Raw genomic sequence first — 21,084 nt, 5'->3', positions numbered from 1 at the left:
GCTGCAGGGAATCCTGAAATGTGAAATCAGTTTGGTGTGGGATTTTTTTTTTTTTTTTTTTAATTCTTAGCCCCTCAGGAGATTTGAGATGGTTTGATCTTCATCTGGAGACTCGTCAAAATTCCATAGAAATCTAATAGCCTGCCAACATGGGTGGTTGCTGCTGCAGGCATTTTGACATGGCAAAGGTCCTGTCTGCATGCTGCAAACCTGTATCCATCAAAGGCTGCCTGGAACGGCATGAAACCAGGAGCTGTGTGGTGTCAGAACGCCATGTGCAGGATTGCAGGGGTAATGTATGCACACCCCAGCTCTCCCAGGGCCGCCAAGCTGTAGGAGGAACCCATCTGGCCCCTTAATTATTCTGAGCTCTGCCTAGGAGTTAAACCCCAGAGGGTGCTGCCACACCTCTATACCAGGGTTTGGGTGGGACGGTGCTCTGCACTCTCTCTGGTTAGAAGAGAAATGAAGACTGGAGGGCAGCTGGGGAGGAGGGATGAAGCTGGGCAGAAGTAGAAACCAGGGCAAAAGTCTAGGCATGGAGTGCTGTTGTCCAGACCAGGAGCCTGCTCTGGAGAGAAGGCACCAAGGATAGAAACAGGAATGGGAAATGTGACATAACTGGGAGGTAGCAGAGCCAAGCAGAGGCTGCAGTGGCCCTTTGTGGGGTCCTGCCTGCTGGCTGCTCCATAGTTGCCTGGTGGAGTTTGGGTTACATGACTCCAGAAAATGGAATGGGGCCTCCAGGTCTGGAGGTAATCAGAGTGCATAGGGCCTCCAGGCTTGGAAGCAATCACAGCTTGGTGGAATGGAGTGGGTTGCCGAGGCTTCACAAAGCAGAACTGGAACCATCCTATGCTGAGGAGTGGAAGAGGATGAGCCTTAAACCAGCTTTGTGATGAGGCTCAAGCTCTCACTTGCAGGCATGGGAAAAGACAGCTTAACAGAAAGCTGGGATGTCTGCCCCATGGCAGCACAGACAGACCCGCTCACATTTCCCTGGCAGAGCTCCGCTGTGCTGTGCCAAGTGCCTAGGGATGGTGACAAGAATTAGAGCGATGAATTAGTCAGTAGGACAAGACTTAGTTACACACCAGCCTGAAGGAAGACATGTAGGTATTCTGGCCTGAACCCAGGGGCTGGAAATTGAGGGATACATATACAGAGAGCAGCTACCATAGGTGAAACACAGGAATTACATGGCAGGAAAGAAGGCACTTAGGCAGGTCCTGCCTTTCTGAGCGAAGCCCTCACCCTGAGCAGTGCACGTGGAGGAACCGGTTAGCTCAGAGGAGCCTGAGCTGGCAGGCGGACTGGGACTGCCCAGGACATGTCCCTGTACAGAACACGTACATTCTGTAACTCAATCACCCTCTCACTAGGGTCTTAATGTGCTCTCACTGGGTTCCTCATAATGGTTTTGCAGTTGCACAGCTGAGGGGAGATGGGTGCTTTCCTGCGTTGTGTTTCAGATGGTAGAGAAATGTAACATACACATTGAGGTGCTGAAGTGTGTCCAAAGAAGGGCAACGAAGCTGGCAAATGGGCAATGATCTGGAGCCCAAGCCTGATGAGGAGCAGCTGAGGGAGCTGAGAGTGTTTAGCCCAGAGAAAAGGAGGCTCAGAAGGGACCTTATCACTCTACAACCACCTGAAAGGAGCCTGTAGCCATTTGGTGGTCTGCATCTTCTCCCAAGTGATAAGCAACAGAAGAACAAATGGTCTCAAGTTGCACCCAGGGAAGTTTAGATTTTATATTATGAAAAATGTATTCACTGAATGGGTGGTCAAGCATTGGAACAGGCTGTCCAGGGAAGTCACCATCCCTTGAAGTGTTAAAAAATCATGTGGATATGGCAGTTGGGGACATGGTTTAGTGGTGGACTTGGCAGTGCTGGGCTAATAGTGGGGCTTAGTGTTTTTAGAGGTATTTTCCACCCTTAAAGATTCTGATACCAGCACCAGGACTGTACCTGTGTTGGATGGCTTGCACTAATCCCAGTCACTGTTCTTGTTCCCCTTTGGGTATATTTGAACAGGTTTCAGAGCAGACCAGAGCAGAAGTGTTAGAGCTACTTAGGATCCCTCTAGGCTAGGAAGAGGCAGAACTTGCTGGAAGTTTGTGCTTACTCATCAGTCCCTGGATGTTTGGAGCTTGTGGAGGAGGAGGTTCTCACTGGGCTTTGTGAGTTTTTGTTTTGTTTTGCTTTGGTTTTTTTTTTGGTGTTGTTTTTTTTTGGGTTTTTTTTTTTTTTTTTTTTTTTTGTGTGTTTTTTTTTTTTTTTTCCTTTCAGGGCTGGACATGCCATGAAGGGCTTTTTCTGAGAGCCTTGCAGCCAAGAACGCTGAATTACCTCACCACAGGCTGGTGGTGCTAAGCTGTAGTATGGCTCTGGCAGGGTGAGGGGTGAAGCTGGATGTGCCAGGCTCTGGGTGGGAGAGGTGGGCTCTTGGGAAGCAGAGCAGTAGGTCCCTGGCAGAGGATAAATGCTGGCTGGAGGTATGTCACTCCACGCAGCTTGTGGATAGCACAGCAGTGCAAGGCACAAAGCAGACCTGACTAAATCTAGCTAAGATAATTCTAAGAAGATTAAAAATAATTTTGGCAATTAATGGATAATTCATATTTATCAAGATTATAAGAAAGAAGAAGAATAGCTCACAGCTGTAGATTTAAGTGCTTTTTTTCTGTCCTGCCACTTAAGAATTCACTGTAATTGCAGCAATGAGAGGCTGAAGGGTCTTCTTGGATTACAGTTGCCTGCAATTCAGATGATATTGCAAACACTTCTTCAGTTCTCATGGATCTTTATTGGAAAACTTGGACCATAGATGCTTACTGGTGTGCATATTGCATCTCTGTCTTATGGCCTTCACGCAGTCTATTACTAAACATGGAAGAAATTAATTCTCCCTATATTTCATTTCTATCACATCTGACAGCTTTGTAATTTGTGTCTATGTGTGTGATATTTGTGGCCAAGTATTTTAACATAAAAATTCCTTTTGCAAGGCTAGAATGGATATTTTTCCTATACTTCATCTCCCACTTTTTTCAGCAATTTTGATGATGAAGTAACATAAATAGAATAAAGTTTACACTGAAACAAATCTCAGAACTACATTAAATTAACTTAATTAAAGCAAGATTCTTGCATCTTCTCAGCTGTACTTTCTTTAAAAATATATGTACCTCCAAGGCACACCCAAAAAGACCAGACTATAAAGCCATCAGATTCTACAGAGAATTATACAGACCTTTGATAATTCATTGTATTAGTACATTAAAGTGCATCCTGTCAGAAAAAGAAAAAAATGTGTTTATGTGATAAGTGTTTATTTTATATAAGAGTTATGAAATTATTCAGTTGTTAAAAAACCACCAGGTCAAGATGGGACCTCAAGAAGTTATCTTCTGATTCACACTCAGAGAAGTTACCCTTCTGATTCATACTAAGGGAATCATTCTCTGCCACACCAACAAACTTTTATCTAACTGCATCTTGAGAACCTCCAATGACAGAGATTACACAGCTCTCCCTCATCTCTTTATTCCACTGCTTTGCTATTCCTGCTGTTAGGCACCTTCTCTGCATGTCTCATCTGCATATCTCTCTTCATTCACTTGGAGCTGCTGCTGTTTTTCTTACCCACCTCAGACATGAAGGATTATTTCCTCCTGTTCTGCAATAGTCTCCTAGGTACTTGTGACCTCAGCTTGGTCATATTTTATGTAAAACACTTCTGATTCATCCAGTCTTGCACCGTTACCCATGATTTCTAGAGCTCTGTCTGCTTGTGCTTCTACCTGGATGTTCTCAACCGTGACCTCATCTTTATTGAAATTAATGTCTAAAGCTGAACAGAGGAATTTTATGAAAGCCTTGGCCACCCTGGATAGAGCATTGCATTAAGGAGTTTAAAAGTTCTGTTTCACACATCCCCAAATGAGGTTGTGAGAGAATAAAGATCCTGAATTCAGCTAGGGATCTGTTGAAAACTAAAATCTCATCTATTAAGCTGCTACATGTTTGAAGCTGGTAGTCTTTGACTTGCTTTTCTCGTTCTTCCCCATAAGCTATTTGGCATTACTACCAAGATGAGAAAAAAATATCTTGCATTTGTAAGAAATATATCAGTTTTGCATTGTTTCTATTTATACCCCAGCAAATACATTCCAGTTGTGCCTAACAACTGTCCTGGGTTTTTCATTCTGCTGGAGTAAACTCTACTGAATTTTCTGTTCTGCCAGTGATACCAGAGCAACACATTCCCATTCTTCATGCTCCTTGCTTTGCCAGGCTGGTAAAGGGGATGTTGAGACTGCTATGGTAAGAGAGCTTTCATCTGGAGAACAAAAGCAATCTGCACCCTCAGAAAGCTGTCATCGTCTCTCCTGCAGACTGCTGAGCCATGCCAGCTCACATCTTTTCGCTGTGATGCTGGATGAAAGCAGTGACTCCAGCAACATGAGCTGCTATTTTGAGTTGGATGCTCAAGTTGCTGAAAGAGATTTTTCTGGCAGAATATCTTTGCAATATTTCCACTACAAAAATCTGCTTTCATCCTCGAATTCTAGTGTCTCTTTTTTGAAGACTGAATGTTTTACAGGCAACACACTTGCATGGTCAGGAGAGAATACAGTTGTGAGTGCTGGCAAGAAGAGTTCTGCTTTAAACAGACCTGGGAAATTGCTCCCTTTTGTCCATTAACTTCTCCAAGTATCTCCTATGTCACTTTCTGGCCAACTGTGACCTCAAACTACTGGAGGATGCCTTAATAGATAACATCTATTTTAACAAAACAACACAAAACTATCGATGTCTGCAAATATTCATTGCAGATATTTAACTGCTCTTTAAAACAACTGTGTTAAAATTTGGTTAACTCTTTAAGTGAGCTGAGAGGAATGGGGTCACTAATTGCATTTAACTGCCATCCCGAGTGTAAAAGCAAAGCAGAGTGATATGTAATGAGTAGAGCCTAGGAAATGTAATACTGAAGCTTATATCTTGTCTTGTTGGAGTACATCGGCAATGGCTTAGTGTTGGCTGCATTTTTTTGTGTGGAAGACTGAAGGATGGCTTTCACATGGAGACACTGAGCTTCTCAGAAGCTCACTTTAGTATGAAGCAGTGACTGCTCCTCCAGAGCCAGCACCTCTGTACTTTGAAGATCAACAACTTAGAAGAAATATGGGAAGCTTGGCATACAAACCCTAATATTTTCCCATCATTAACACTATGTGCCCCCTACTAAACCAAAGTTAGGGCAATCAGAGAGGGAAATTTCTATGCAGGGGTGAAGTTTTAAAGGACACCATCTTACAGGTTGCAGTAAAATCAAGCCCCAAAGACAAAAAGAGATTATGAAAATATATGTTTTTAGCTTTCTGGTTTTTTTTTTCAGTCTCCTAAAAAGATAGTGCATTAAAAATATACTGGAGTGCCATGCAGGTATATTATGGCTTGCCTGACTTTGCACCTTGAGAAAGCATTTGCTGGAGTCAAGTATCTGCTTTGAAAGAGTCAAACTGGTCAAAATTCTGCTTACACTATCACATGAGCAAGCCAGTGCTAACTGACTGTTCTTGGAGAAGTACAGGAGGGGGGAAGACCTTGTTTTATCTGCCAGCTACTCTCAATTCTAGCTGTTGGGATGGGACCATATTGTTTTGAGTTTATGTTGAGTAAAAAACTTGTATGTACATCAAAGCCAGCTGGAGGAATGGAGGGAGCCTTCTTTTTGTCTGAATCAGCTCACACACAACTAGGCCATACTGGTAATGTTTCCTTCAGTACTTTTTGGAGCACCTTGAGGTGCTGCCTAGAGTCAGTTGGTGTAGGAACCTCCCCTCCTGAACAGGACAGATTTTGAGAGCTACCTCTCAAATCAACTTGGTATATTTTATTTAGTTACATTTTATGTTAAAAACATGTGTGTGTTGTTTCTGCAGAGTAAGTTAGAAAATGCCTTATACACAGCAAAGTGATGCCTGCACATCTGATCTGGGATCTATGATGGGACAGGCACGTACAACCGTGGGGAGTGGAGAAGGGTGGTACAGATAGGGCACATGTGGTTTAGAAAGATCACCAGCCCAAAAAGAACTAATGCTGGGTGCTCCTGGGCAACATGTGGGCTTGAGAGGAGCTGGTGCTGCTGCCTGCACAGAGCTCTGTGTCCACACACCAGGAGGAGACAGGAGGCAAGGCAGGACATGCAGTGAACCCACTGTCTTAGAGCTGAGAATGGTAAATTCATCAAATAGCTTTGAAGAGCCAGAAGCAGCAATACATTGTTTACTCCTTAAAACCTAAAATGTTATACAGTTTGGAAACAGAATGGATGAGACTTCGTAGAATGAGAAATTTTGAGGGCTATTTTTTTCCTTCTATAAACAGCTTTCCTCCCTGGTGGCTGGTAGGACAGCCAGACTTTAACCCTCAGACATTTCTTTTGTCTTCTGTAGAGCTGGAACAGATGTTGGTAGTAACGTCCCCTTAAATTAAACTTAGTTTTAATAAACATGTTTCTAGGATGCAGAATTCAGGTCCTTTTTTGTGGCCAGATATCTTGACCACCCTGAAATCATGGCTGCTGGATTACCATGTCTCCTCAAGTCCTCCCATCTTCACTACACTGTAGATTGCAAGTCACATTAATATTAGCAAATTTGTAATACCTAGAAGCATTGTTTTGCAGCCCTATAGGCAACTAATAGTGATTGCTGCAGAGCTCTTGCAAACAGGTCCATGGTTTCTGGAGTCCAAAGGCATATATCATAAAGTATTTATGGTGCTGGTGAACCCACCTAGCCCAAATTTTTGGGAGGATGTGTTTCTAATCTACAAATTGCAGCAAGGTGGTTATTCTTTACTGGTCACAAATAAAATTTAAAGTAATTCTGCCCTTCTTCCAGGTTAAAATGCCTGCCGCTATCAATATCTAAATAACCCAGACACAGACAGTTCTGGATCACACAGGTGACTGTGGTGTTCAGTGGATATAAATAACAAGGAACTATTACCTCTTGGAGAAGCTGTTTTGGTAAATTCAAGTCTAAGCATGAAGCAAGCGAAACATAAATTTTAGGTCTTTCCTGTCAAACACGCTGTCTCATCCCACTGGTTTGAAAAAGAGCAGTTGTTTCCCTTAGAACAGCATTAAAGCCTTGGGGAAAATTAAAATTGTGAGAGATTCAGTATGTAAAATATACAGTGCAGAACACTAGAGAAATCTCAGTCTGGGCATGAAGAATCACTCTTGTCACGAGCTGGCAGGAATTTTATCCCTCATTTACACAAAATTGAATTTGGGGGATTGATCTGTGTGCCTTCTAGGTGAGCCATCTACTGGCTGTTCAATGCAGTTCCCAGCAGCTGACCACCATCAACTCCAAGTGTTAATAGGTTGAGGAAATCTAGTGCAGGAGGATGTGTGCCTATGTGAAGCAAGATGTTGTTAATTAGTCTGTTGCTGGAAAACATAATTCGAAGAATTTTTGGAAGAAGAAATGCCAAGTTTCTAGTTAAACGTGTTGAGTATCTCTGGCAAATTTGAGTAAGAAACTTTCTCTGGAGAGACTACAAAAATAACTGTTCAAGCCAAGTAAACAATGTATTCAATGTGACATCTTTTGTCATTGTGTCAGCTCTGATTTTCACAGATTATGATGAATGCATAAGCAAAAAGCTAAAATAACACTAAAGGCTTGTAAAGTGGGGGGTGGGATTCTAGGAGAGGACCTGAACTGGTAATATGAACTAAACCTGTGAAGTTAAAGCCCATTAAACCTCCAAGGCTTCTTCTGAAGGTGGCTGCTAGAGCATTCTCAATCTGTTTACTTAACTAATTTAACATCCAGCATGAAGAGACCTGGAACAGCCTAAGACTTACATCACCAAGAAGCTACGAAAGCATTGAGGGCCACACATGTAATTGTTCTCCCATGCTTGACATAGTTGCTGCTGACATCCTGTGCTTAAGTCCTGCATGTTGGCAGCCCTTCTAGCTGCAACTTTATCTGAGATGTTATCTGTTTGAAACTCCCTGACCAGCTGCAGATGGAAAAGGGGAGTCTCCTCTCATAGGGAAGGACAAGGTCTTCCAATATATAAATATATATATATATATATGTATGTATGTCTGAGAAACTGCTCTACAGTGTGAGAAAGGACTAATGCTGCCTTTCCAACCCATAGGAAATCCAGGCAGACCCACGTGCCACTGTGTAGTGCTGCTCTTGTTCTTGGCCTCACATTACTGAAGGTTATCCTGCAGAGAAGGGAGGCCATCCTGGAAGTGAACTGCAATAATGGAGGCTGGAGCATGACCTGTACAGGTAATTAGACTAGCAGAATTTGTTTGTTGTGTTGCATCATAGGAGCTTGCTTTAAAGGGAGGGGCTGAAGCACAGAAGGATAATTCCCATGACAGACTGACTGCTGTAGATCGATTTGGAAGCAGCAAATATGGGAAACATTTTCTCTCTTATGTAAACATGCTTTTTCTCTAAAGCCTTGGACCTGTCTTAAGAGGGTGAGCTTATGTGCAGCTGAGGAGACTTTAGTTATCTTCCTATGGATCAGTCTGGCAAGTTGCCATAGATGCTTCAGATAACTTAAAAAACCCTGCCTTGTGTGCCTCCATGGTCCACTGGAGCCCTTATAGCTGGATACAAGTCAAAGCAGCTTCCAGGCTACTTTAATATATTTTGGGACTAAGCCAGGAGAGGCAAAGCCCAAGGCATACCTCAGGCTCTGTGCTGAGGTCCTTGATACCACATGGATATATTTCTTCTGCTATGCAAACTATATGGTGTGCATGCCGTAGCTCCTGGTTACACTTTGCATGGTGCTTTAACAGACATAGTCAGCCCAGCCTTGTTTCCTAGGCAGGCTTTTTTCCCCTGTCCTTCAGAGATTTTTCTTTTGTATTAGGGATTTCAAACCTGTGATCTCCAGCACTGCTTACTGGAAGGCACAGAGGGATGCAGCTGTGTCTCTGTGAACAGTCCCATGCTCCCTGTGTCATGGCACTCACTTCCATCTGCTGAGGTAGGGTGTATGCTGAGGTGCCTGACTCCAGACCTGTGCGGGATAGACACCACTGTTCCTAGACTAGGAGGGGCTGAGACACCTGAGAGGACGTGGGTTGTCTGAACCACCCCGTTTCAAAAGTACAGCCTGGCAGCTGAGGATGAACAAGGCTGCTTCCTCCCTGAGGTGAAGCATCAGGCACAGCTGTGCAGGTGAAACCCCCCTGAAGTCTGAGTGAAACTCTCAGCGATGCTGGCGGCATCTGGATTTGAGCCATGAGACACAAAGAGCACATTCTGTATGGCAGTTGACAGAGTTAATAAAAGAGAATCATGTAGATAAAACTGGTGGGTGTTCAATGCACTCAAAGGAAGTAGTCTTACATTTTCCCTATCAAAACAATACCACTATAAGCACCAGAGACCTACCCTAACATAAACCTATACTTAGCAGTTTGATCAGAAACTTGAAAAGTATCTTGAAAATAGTCAAATCTGAGCTCAGAGACTGAAATACAACACTCTATAAATTTCAAGTAATAGAATAATCACTAGCACATTAACAATTAAGTAACAGTTCAGTTACAGAGCATATGAGAAGTGCTGTAGCCTTTGCTGTACCAAAGGATTTATTTGTAGTCTGTTGCTTGCATTGAAATGACATGTTACAGAAAGATGAAGGGAGCCTGTCAAAGCCCATTTGAAAAGTCACTTCTTCTAAACAAGGCCATCTGCTTTCATCCCTCTTTGCATTATCAGCTGAACTGCTGGCACCAGGTATTCAAGGAATTTCAGAGGGAAGCACAGTATTTCCCTGTCACTGTGATAGGTTTGACAGAGCATTAGGACAATACAGCTAGCATCCTGTCACACAAATTGACATCTTGGGAAAGCAACAGGCTCTAAAAACAATACTCAGCTTACTCTAGGACCGGGATATTCAGTGATGGCTAGTGCCTCTTTTACACACGAATCACTCACTTTCATCATTTAAAGGTGTTCAGAGAACTGGAGGTTGGGATGCTTCTGCTACAGACTACCTGGGTTTGTAATTAAAGTGCCCACCTCCACGCTTGTTTGTTCCCATATACCTGCATCTCAGGGAACAGGTTTTCTCTGCTAGAGATTGAGCTACTCCCCAGGCTGCTGTACATCTCAGAGACAATTAATCATGTTTGCAAAGGCTATTGTTTATGTGGCCTGTGGTTCTGTGGTTAGTGGGCACGGCCTTAGATGAGATCCTGGGCTTTACCAAAGGGGCAGGTTTGGCACTGGTGACTGGAGACAAGACAAAGAGAAACACCAGCTGCTGTGCCAAGTGATGTGGGCACCCTTCCTTCAGAGGACTGGCACCCAGCCAGCAGCCGAGCACAGACTTTGAAGTATCAAGCTGCTGACAGTGCTGTTTAAGATCAGAAAACAGGCATCCTATTTAAACCATGCTTGGTGCTTGAGAAAGGGAATGTTATCAAACTTAAGTCTTGGGAATGCAGACCCATAAAGGACCACCCCACTCCCTGCAGTGTGGCCAAGCAGCCAAAGTCCCGCTGCCCTTTCTAGATGAAATCTCTGAGCTTCTTCTATGATGCACAGTCCAGAGCCCATTTTTGTTAAACCTAAAACATTACTCCTCCAGTCACATGCTCCAAACACACACACTCTAAATGGAAATGGAAAGTATTTCTGAGCACAACACAGTGCTGTGTTTTCTACCATATGTTTAAAAGGCAGTGGCATGCTGCTGTGAAAAGCCATTGCATACAATTTGTATATCCTTTCATAAAGTCCTTCCACGTATTTTGGGATTGATGTTATACAAATAAGACTGAAAAATATGGTCCTATCTATTATCTTCCTTATTTTTAATGACTTCTCACCATCCCACTGCATGCTGTTTCTCAGTAGTGCAGCACAAAGTGTTGGACACATATAAACTTTGGGCTTCTGCACTTCAATGACATCCTGAATGAACTCAAAGGACCCTTGAAACAGTGCCCTGAATTTGAATTTATCCCTGGCAGACATGCACAGTCCTCAGTTGTGATAGTTTTTTTCTTTCTTCCACTGCTTCTTCCCAAGACACAACTTGCAAACCACTCCTAACTCTGTCAAACTCTGCCCATTTTTATTTTCAAGTCAGAAATGTGTGTCCTAGAAAAGACCACTTGCATGACAACTCAAAGCTTTCAAACTGCATCTGTCTTTCTGTCACTTTGCTCAAGGAAGTGACACCTTAGAGAGGGCAAAATTGTTTCTCACTACTTGGAAATCAGAGCTAATTTTTCCCAATCTTTTCCTCACATGTTTATCTTTTAGGGAGAGGCTAATTATGGACAACTTGTGGGAACATATTTCTAGGCAAGTATTAGGATGCATGCAAAGAATTGTACTGCAATTACCTCTCCTTAGAGTGCTCAGGTGCAAATAACAATATTTCAAGGCTACGAATGAAGTAGGCCCCTGACTTGTTTCAAGAACTTGTTCTCCTATGTGAAGAGGGAGCACCATTAATTTCTCTTTGCTGTTTTGGAGGAGTACTGCATAGCAAAGGGCTTATTTCTCTGTTCATTTGCTATACAGGATCAGGTTTCCTGATGATTTCAAAGAAAATACTCAACCTGGCAGGACCAAGCCTGCCACCCTGCTCAGGCCCTTTACGCTGTGCTGTGCAAAGATTCAAACTAGAGACTTTCCCAGATATCACTGACATTACAAGGAGGAAGCAAAAGGTATAACTCTGTCTAAGTAAGTCTTTGATAAGAGGATTAATTTAAAACTGTACACATTGCTCATTTAGCTTTTTAAATTTTTTTTTTGTAAAGAAACATAAACCAACACTGTAATTGTACTTTGGCCTGTGGGAATAATATCCCAGAAATAATTTCTCTACTGAAAGTCTAGTAGCTCAAGATCTCTGTGGGGCTGCTTCTTTCACTGCAAGACCTATAATTATGGCATTGAGAAGTGATCCTAAGGAAGTCCATATTTTCCCCCCAAGCACCCAACGCAGACATGCCAGAGAGCGGGTAGGGGATGCTCTGGAGTTCACCCTCCTTCTCAACACAGGCATCTCAGGGAGACCCTCCCTGGTGCCCCTTTGCCAGGCTCTTCAGCAGGGACACCCTGTGGGCATCTCAGTGCTCTCAGGTGTCTGTACTGTGGCTCATACTGTGAACACTAGGATTGCTACAATCTAGGTCCTAAAGCCATAGTGCTGTTATTTGAGCTGCTCTACCACCTTCTTTTTGCTCTGGGGTGAGCAAAGACAGCAGCTTTCTGGTTAGGAAGGATGGAAAGCCAAGCCAAGCACTCCTTTCCTCAGCCTTTGGACCAAATATGACTGGAGGGTATAAGGGTATACTTCCAGGGTATTTTACTGGCCTAATTGAGGACTGAGCCCAGACTGGATGAAATGGTGCTTACAAAGAAGGCCTGGCCAGAGGGTTTTGGGAAAGATGGTTTTGGGAAAGATTTTTGCTGCCCTTAAAATAAATAAGCAATTTTATCAGGTAAAATACCATAAACATGTAAACTGTTTCACATAACAAACCCTACAGTTGAATTGCTTCGTATTTTCCAAAGCCGTTTCCTGGTACTACTATCTAAAACTCTTTCTGAATTAGAACTGAATTTATAAATTGTTTAACTTACTCAGAAACAGTGTTAGCAGGTTTTGAGTGTGTGTATGTGAAGAAATAACTAGCTGAAAAACTCCTTCCTATGTGTAATCTTTATTAACATTAATGCAAACCCCTCTGCAGCAGTGGCCTGGGGAACTCTGGTGATGAACACAAGGCTGAGGAGACCAGTCCTCATCTTGAAACTGAGGTACTGAGACCAATGTAGAAACAGTCCCCAGATGTGCCAGACTTCACCCCTCACAGAAGCTTCCTCTAAACTACCAGCCATCGTAAGCCTATATTTAGAAAAGACATTGAATTCCTAGTGTGAAAGCTCCACACTGACTTCTGATGGTGATTGACAAGAAGATGGGCTCTCCAAGGCTCAGCAGCACTGGGAAGACTGTTTCATGGTGGCTCTTGTGTTATTACCTGCTAGCACTGTGCACAAAGTAAAGCAAACAATGTTTTTTACAAGCACTTCATTACGACAGATCAATGCCATCACACACTCAAATTTGCTTTTCATGGATTCAGTATAATGGGCAGAAAGATAATTTCTCTAAAGTACTGAAGATCCGGGATCCAGAGCATGAAGGAATGCAAGAGGGGTAATTCTCTGCTAGATTTTAAAATGTGATTACTCCTCATAAGCAATATTGTACACTGATCCTCACCAGCCTACTGCCACTGTGAGAAACAGATCCATGACCTGCCTCAGATGTAGATACACTTGAACTTCACTTTGTCATGTGTCTTTAATAAAGAAATAGATCCAGAGAGAAGTGAGGTTTGACTTAAGAAGAGGTTCAGTTTTTCTGAAATTCCAGATGATAACACTAAGTTGAAGGTTTGAACAATGTGCTAGTGTAAATCTCTAGACACTGCAATAGGTCAGGCTTGAAAAAAAGCAGTTTATGTTACCAGACAGGTGCCACTTCTTTATCTAGCAATTTTCTATGTTGAAGTATACCTCATATTACTCATTCAGTAATGTCAAGGCCTGATCTTCTTCCAGGCATCTTTGGAAACATGAGGGTAATTTTCACAAGGCATAGGAAATTTATAATTTTTAAAAAATAGAGTGATCTTACTTTTTGGACATTCAATGTTATTGGTTCTCATACTCAAGAAAGCCCTACTTTGATCTGATATTATAACCAATTATTTATGTTCTGTTCTGTGATTTTCATAGAAGTTTGTTAAGCATTAATTATCAATTCATACCTGTGATAATAAATTACCTACATAATTTTGAAACCTTACTAAGGTGTTGCAAAATGGTCATATTGACATTCAAAGTAGGAATCCACTATATGAAGCAGCAAATGTAAAAGTTGTGTTTACTTGGATAGCTGGGAACACCCATGAAAGCAAGGAAGAAGAAATGTATGATGTTCTTGGGGAAAAGGAAGTTGTCTAAAGACCAGGCAGTGGATCAGGAGCTTTCTGGATCTGTTAACTAAGCAATTCTTCTTGTTGCTGGCCTCAACAGAGGCTCAACCCAGCTGCTCACATACAGAGGGGTGGTGGCACCTGAGATGTCCTGTGGACTCTGCCTGACCACCATGTGCCACTTCAAAAGGCAGTGAGTCCCCTCAAGGTCCTCTATCAGACCTGCCAAGCTCACATGGACATCTTATATAGCATAGCTTAAAAGGCAGTAGCCACACGTGGGCAGGCAAATGAATACAGCTCTTCAGAGGATCTTGTAACCATTTAAAAATCACAGCCAGAAAAAAAAACCACTAGAAGAGCTCATCTTTGAGACCACATAAAAAGAGGCAGGGGGATTTTCTGATTTCAGGTTATTATGGTAACCTGTTTTCTTTTGGGGAACGAAGACAGATACAAACTTCCAGTGGCTGGTGCCCATGCAATTACTTATTTCTACATGATCTGAGAGTGGAAATACTATTTTTCTACTTACTTCATACTCTTGCAGGTCACTAGAAAAAAGAATCAAGTAATGTGAAAATTGCCATACAGAGTCAAACCAGGTGTGTTTTTACCTATAAACAGAACATATATGTGTAGGGGCTATATGGTATAATAAGTAAAAGCCATCAAATGCGCTGTTCCTCTGACTTTGAAGCATTTTGAAGCCTGCGTTTTGAGGGCAGGATCAAAAATCTGGGGCCTCACACAGTAGATCTGTTGGATGAAAGGGGACAGGCTGAAGAGGTAAAGAAAAATCCCCAAACACCTCATTTTCCTGAACAAACAGAGCCTGTTAAGTGTGAGTACAGTGACTGTAGATTCCTAGAGCTCTCCAACTCCTCCTCAGCACATCCTTATCAAAACCTTCTCAAGATGATGGCTGTTATTAGCGTACAAGTAGCATGAGGCAGAAAGAAGCTGAGGTGCAGAAATGTCATTGCACAGAGAGCCTCAGCTGCGTACTGACCACTGCTGCATTTGGGGTTCTCTGATTGAAATCTTCAGGGAGTTCCATGTGCAATCACTTTGTTTAGAACAAAAACTACAGCTTGTTCGCACCATTTCTCACTCCCTTCTTAATTGTTAGAAATTAATACCCTTGACATGCTCTTAAACCACACTGTTTGGCAACTATTTTACAGTGTAGGCAAACATTTGAGCTTAGTGCTAAATATGCGGGTGCTGTACATACACAAATAAAGACTGTCTCTTTCTCAGAGATCTTACAGTCTGAAAGATAAAAGATGAAAGAATGCTTGGAAAGATAAGTAACTGAGGGGATTTGTAGGAGGGGTTCACCTCAGTTAAAATGTAAAAACCTGGATAACATTCAAAGAATGTATAGATTTTGGTCCTAGAAGTGTGCATTTTTTTATGTATAACAATTTTGTAAATAAGAAAAATGCTGAAACTGTTGACATTTTCTTGTGCCTGGTTTTGCTAGGACTGAGGTAGCATGTTGCTGCTAATTCTCCTGACACTCCCAAGCCATCCTGCTACAGTCATCCTCTGCACAAAGCCCAGCACTCTCATTCAAAACACTGGCCCTGCTTGGGCTTTGACCTTGAGAGGTGTTAGACTTGGAGACCAGATGTCTCCTGTATATGATGATAACTTTACACTGAAATACAATAAATTTTTAGCCTTTTTTGCTTGCATATAATTAGGAAAGCTATGAGTCACAAAGTAAACAGAAATAAATGTGACGCAATCAGCATGTGCCATTCCATTATTTAATTTTGCAAACATTTCTTCAAACCAAACCTATCTATCTTCAGACATCAAGCATGGGCCCCCCAGACACAAGGGTACTGAGCTGCTTTCTCTTTGGGTAGGAGTAGTTGGGGTGTAGGCTGCTGGGGCACAGCAGCAGAGTGCTCAGTACTTCCCAGAACCCTTGCTCATAGTTGCCTCCAGGTTTCTAGACATGCAGTATTTTGCTTCTGGAGATGGAGGGACTTGTCATCAGGCGGCACTTTTCATGGTACAGTTATGGTGCAGTAGATATCCATGGGTTGTAACTTCTTCATATGTCACCTTTCATGTGACACTTGCATCCACAATGAAAGGACAAAGATTAATTCTTCTTTCATTCTTAATGTGGTTTAGTACACATCAGATGGTGCCTCTCTTGGTTTTTGGGATCACACCAGGATAGCTTGTTCCTCAAACAATATTTGACGTCAAACTTAACTGCAGATCACAGAGATGACAGAAATCATTTTGCTTTAGCAGTGTCAGAAGAGTTCAGATAGATATAGGAATGATGTAGCTGCAGCTTTTTTTCTTTTTATTAATCTAACAAAGTGCTATCAAGATGCCACATGCATATTAAACAGGCAATCCCTGGCATAAGGATGTTGTGTGTCTGTTCTACAGGCAAAGGTTGATGTTGCCTTGCGAATCCAAGTGACACACTTGGAGCCATCCACATTTTGATTTCAAGCCAGTGAAAACCAGATTTTCTTTTTGCTAGAGTTGCTGAAAGGCTGGTGAAGTGGGAGGCAGCTAGCGCCAAGGTAGAACTATGCATGTTTCTTGTCATATGTCTTCAAGTGATGCATTCCAGAGTTCTTCATTTAATCATCCAGAGATAAATAAGCTGCTACTTATTAAAAACTAATTATGTTTTAAGCAGCCCAGCTGAAAGATAATCTGTGTTACAGAATTCCTAGTGGCAAAACATCCAGGATTTTTTACATGTAAAATCATGAAACTGTTATGATGCTTTTGAAGTTTTAACACACTCATGCATTTGCTTGAAAACTGCTATGGAAGCAGTAAACCCTCTTGTTTGGGTCTGATTCTTCAAGGTGCAATACAGGTAGCTCTTCACTTAACTTCATGGGCTCGGTTCTCACAAATCTGACATAGCTGATAATATTTTTGAACTATGTATTTGACAATCAATGTAATTAAAAAAAAAAAAAAACTGTGGTTTTAGTATCGATTAGTCTCCTCACCAAAAATCACATTCCCAGCTAGAATACTGAAGAGGCTTAACAAAGACACTTTGAAGGGAAAGAAACCCCAACACAATGCCATTTTCTTTTGCTTCTCTAATTGCTGCAGATGTTGTGCAGTTGCACCTATGAAAAGTTAAATATTACGTCTCTGTAACATTTTTGATCTTCATTAATTATAGCTCAGAAAACCTTACAAAAAGCAGCCTGCCTCTTTAATACAAGTAAGATTAATTGCATGGGTGTTCAGAAAATGAGCCACCAGTAGTTCAACAAAAAATGTTTGTCTTTAAGCAGCCCTTGAATGATTTTTTTTTTTTTTTTGAAACTGTTACAGGAAGTGAAGAAGCTGCCAAATTACCATGCCCGTGAGCCCCACTCTCATTATCAGCCTAAACGAACGCACACACCCCGTCACTTTCATCCTCTTCCAGGTCCAAGAAAAAGAAAAAAGAAGGTAAAAAAACACAACCAACCTTCCACACAAAGAGGTGTCTCTGAAGTCTGGAATGCACCCTGGCTGTTTGAAGACAAGATTTATACCTGACACCCTCCTTTAAGCTCATTGTTGAGACTCGCCTGCGTTCAAATCAACCGCAGACTGGCTGCTGCAGGTACCTCATCTTACAACAACCACATCATCCAAGATAAATGCACCAGGAATTGCTATCACTTTGAGGCGAAAATAAAACCGGGTGTGTGGGGGTGGGGGGGAGGGGCAGAAATCAAACCTCTGATGCAGGTAGTGGGTGGAGGAAAAGAGAGACGGGCATGAAGGAGTGTGTAAGGGTGTGACCAGGGAAGAAGCCAGCGACGGCCACCAGCCTGCGGTGTGGGGCGCAAGCATGAAATGGCTCTGGCTGCCTGTGTGGACACCTGTGTTTTGGCCCAGCCTCTCCTTGCCTTTGGCAGCCAGGCTGTGGGACCAGGCGTCGGGCGGGATCCTTAAGCTACCCCAGTGCCAGGGAAGCGGTAACCACTGGGGTGCTTGTGAAGGACTGAAAGGAGCTTTTTGACTTGGTGGGAGACAATGAGAAGGACTGTGCCATCAATTTATGTCATTCCCATGTTTTCTGAGGCAAGCCTGATTTCTTCATTTTAGAATCCTGTCCCTAAGTAAGCTCTGGATAGCTATTTTAATTCAGTTTCTCTGGAGGACAACCCTTGGTAGTGAGGACTTAATTTTACACTGGATCTGTCTGGTGCGAGGCAAAGCCAAAGGGCATTGAGATAGGTGAAGCAAACAATAGGAGAGACAGAAAAGAGTGCTCAGGACAGTGTCAGGATGTAGAGAAATACAGCTGAACCTCCTACAGCTCAGGCTGCTGAAACTCTAGCAGTAGCAGGCGCTGGGCTAGTTATTGAAGGCTTTGAAGTGGCACAGGCAGAAAACATCTGTCGTAATGAGAGAATAACACCTGGCAATTGGCAGAGATACTTACTGCTTATATCATACTATTGGTCAAAGGCCCAATAAAAGTTGGGGTGTAAGGATGCAATTTGTAGTGTAGAACCAGCTAAGGAGCATTTTCCAGTGTAAAGAATTACCTTGACATTTGGAATAATGCCCCATTAATCCAGGGCATTCAAAAATGGTTTTGAGGAGATATTCTGAAATTAAACTGATAGAGAAAAGAATGCAGAAAAGATGACAGCATAGGTAGTTAATGCAAAACTTCAAAGTTAGAAAAAACTGTCCTTCTGAAGCATTTCATAATGCCTATCTTGGATCCAGAGATCAGAAAGCAATACGGGATTAGCAAAAAACTAAGGTTCCTACACAGGTTTGACCTGCTGTTGGGCAGGACCCATCAACATATTCTGGATTTAACCCAATAGAAATATCTTTATTTAGTTTTCTGGTTCTCCTTTGTCAACAAGTTAAGTCTTAGGGCTTTACAGGGCTTCTTTCAAAGCTTCTGAGCTGACAGGGATATTTGAGATCTGGGAAAAGGGAGCTGGTGTAATCCATTTCAGTTATAGACCACTTTCTATATTTAGGATTTTAAATTATGTTTCATTAAGAATGCAAATTATGAGCATTTCTAGGACTCCAGGTACTTGCATGTCCCAGCTAGCATATAAGCCTCATGCCGTTACAAATCTGAATAAGGCAGGTTAAGTTTGCAGCAGAATTAAAATAGGGCAAAAGGGAGGGCAGGAAGAGAGCTTGAACAACACATTCAACATTTGCTGACTTAGGTGGGAGGAAAAGCATCTGCACTACCGAACTGACACAACTGCATGTGAAGCTGCAGCATCAATCTCAGCTTGGCCACAGGTATCCTGTTCCATTTTTTTGGAATTGAAAAACTTACAATTTATAAGTGTTTTTTTAGATTTTTTTTTCCTGTGGGCCATTTCGTAATTTTGTTGTTTTTTTTTTTTTCCTCTTGGGGGTAGATATCTTCTACCTGGTGACAGCAAAAGATTCTCAGAGAAATCGGTTTCATCAACCCGTGACCAATGTATTTAAAAATGGAGCATGGCTCCTCTGCAGCAATCACGGGAAATGTTGCAGACACTTAGCCTGGAGCCTCCATAATTTGTGACACCAAGCTTCTGAGGAAATAGCATTCAGTATTTCATTCTGACATTTCAGCTCTTGACAGCACTACAGAATGCTGCTTGAACCTAAAGTCAAATGCAATAAACTGTGCACAGCTTTGCCAAAAGAAAAAAAAAAAAAAAGCCAAAAACATGAGCAAGGCCAGTTCAGATTGCCATCACAGAGAGCCACAGGAGTGGGAAACAGAAATACCCGGCTCTAAGCAGCTGCTTCACTGCTGCCTGCCTATTAAAAATAACAGAATTTTCAAGAAACAGTTACAGGTACTATCAGGGCCTTCTGGCCTGAACCCAGAATCATGAAACCATTTAGGCTGAAAAAGAACCTTAAGATCATAGAGTCCAACTCTTAACCCAGCACTGCCAAGCCCACAACCATGTAGAATCATTGCATTCTTCCTTTCCAGAAGGATCTTCAGCATCTCCCAAAACAAGTTGCAACAGTGATAAAAGACCATCAGAAGATGCAAATATGAATATAGATGACAAACTTGTACATTAACTGAGATTTTTCACATAATTGTTTGTGATTAGGTACTTAGCCAGGGTATAAATGTATTTTGTATTTGTACAAAATGTGCATCTGTTGCTGGTGTTGAACAGTTCCTACTGCAATAAGAAGCTAAAAAGGTTCAGGAAACTTCTGTATACTGGTAACAACTGGAACTTTTAAAATTTCTTCCAAACCAATGAAAAATGGGAATACTTATTTATATGTTATATGTACATATATGTTATATGTACATGTGTATGCAGGCTACATGGTAGATCCATAGACACATTTTAGTCTCAAGATAGTTTTTCTGCAGCCTATGAAATTTTGTTTGTACTTTCTCCCTCCTTTGTGTTTCTGATCTAATAATTTTACTGTTCTGAAAATGGAACTTCAAAGTTTGATGTTCATTATGATATGAAAGAATGAGAGCACCATCAATGAATTAGATAGCAAATGCCTTGGATTCACCAGCAATTCCTTCTCCAGCCCATTGAGATGCAATCTTTCTCCCTGTCCTCCAAGCATTTGCTGTTTTTTTCCCCATTCGGTCCTTTGCCTCTGATTAACTCAGTTTTTCCCTCACTGCACATGCATTGTCAGGCCAATGACTCCTTTTTAATGCTGTGTGACTCCTCTGGCTGCCATTCCCCACTCCACTCTAGCTCGAGCAGCACCTCAGTGGAAAGCAGCAGGTATCCCTTCCCCCCTGCCAGCACCCTGTGCTGTTCCCACAGCCACTGCTCATGTCCCTGCTGCTCTTCATACTTCTGGGAGCCCAAACAGGATTCGAGCATCCTTTCCTACAACCCTCATGTTTGCTGCAACACCGACCCTCTGTTCTACCTGCTCGTTCATTCACCTGTTCTCCACAGCCATTCAAGTCCCCCATGGAAAGAAGGTGCTGGACAGAAATCCCAGGCTACTCACTCTCACCTGCTTGGTGCCTATTGCTACCAG

At 42.3% G+C, this 21,084-nt stretch overlaps 1 protein-coding gene and 1 long non-coding RNA gene across 5 annotated transcripts in view; one reads left to right on the top strand and one right to left on the bottom strand.

Moving 5' to 3' along the window:
- Positions 1-21,084, bottom strand: part of EDAR (ectodysplasin A receptor) — a 73,488-nt gene that overhangs the window by 38,529 nt on the left and 13,875 nt on the right. The window lies entirely within an intron of this gene.
- LOC137468473 (uncharacterized) lies at positions 2,386-19,762 on the top strand. 2 transcript variants are annotated; one of them, XR_010995960.1, is made up of 3 exons: positions 2,386-4,040; positions 17,498-19,344; positions 19,488-19,762. It is a non-coding gene; the product is annotated as an uncharacterized lncRNA (long non-coding RNA). The 2 variants fall into 2 exon arrangements; XR_010995959.1 differs by lacking the exon at positions 2,386-4,040 and adding an exon at positions 8,231-8,344 and having other exon boundaries at positions 17,401-19,344.

This window comes from Anomalospiza imberbis, chromosome 2 (genome assembly GCF_031753505.1).
Source record: "Anomalospiza imberbis isolate Cuckoo-Finch-1a 21T00152 chromosome 2, ASM3175350v1, whole genome shotgun sequence".
NCBI lineage: Eukaryota > Metazoa > Chordata > Aves > Passeriformes > Viduidae > Anomalospiza > Anomalospiza imberbis.
Note: the sequence above shows the minus strand (reverse complement) of the source record. Positions and strands in the feature narration are given on the sequence as shown.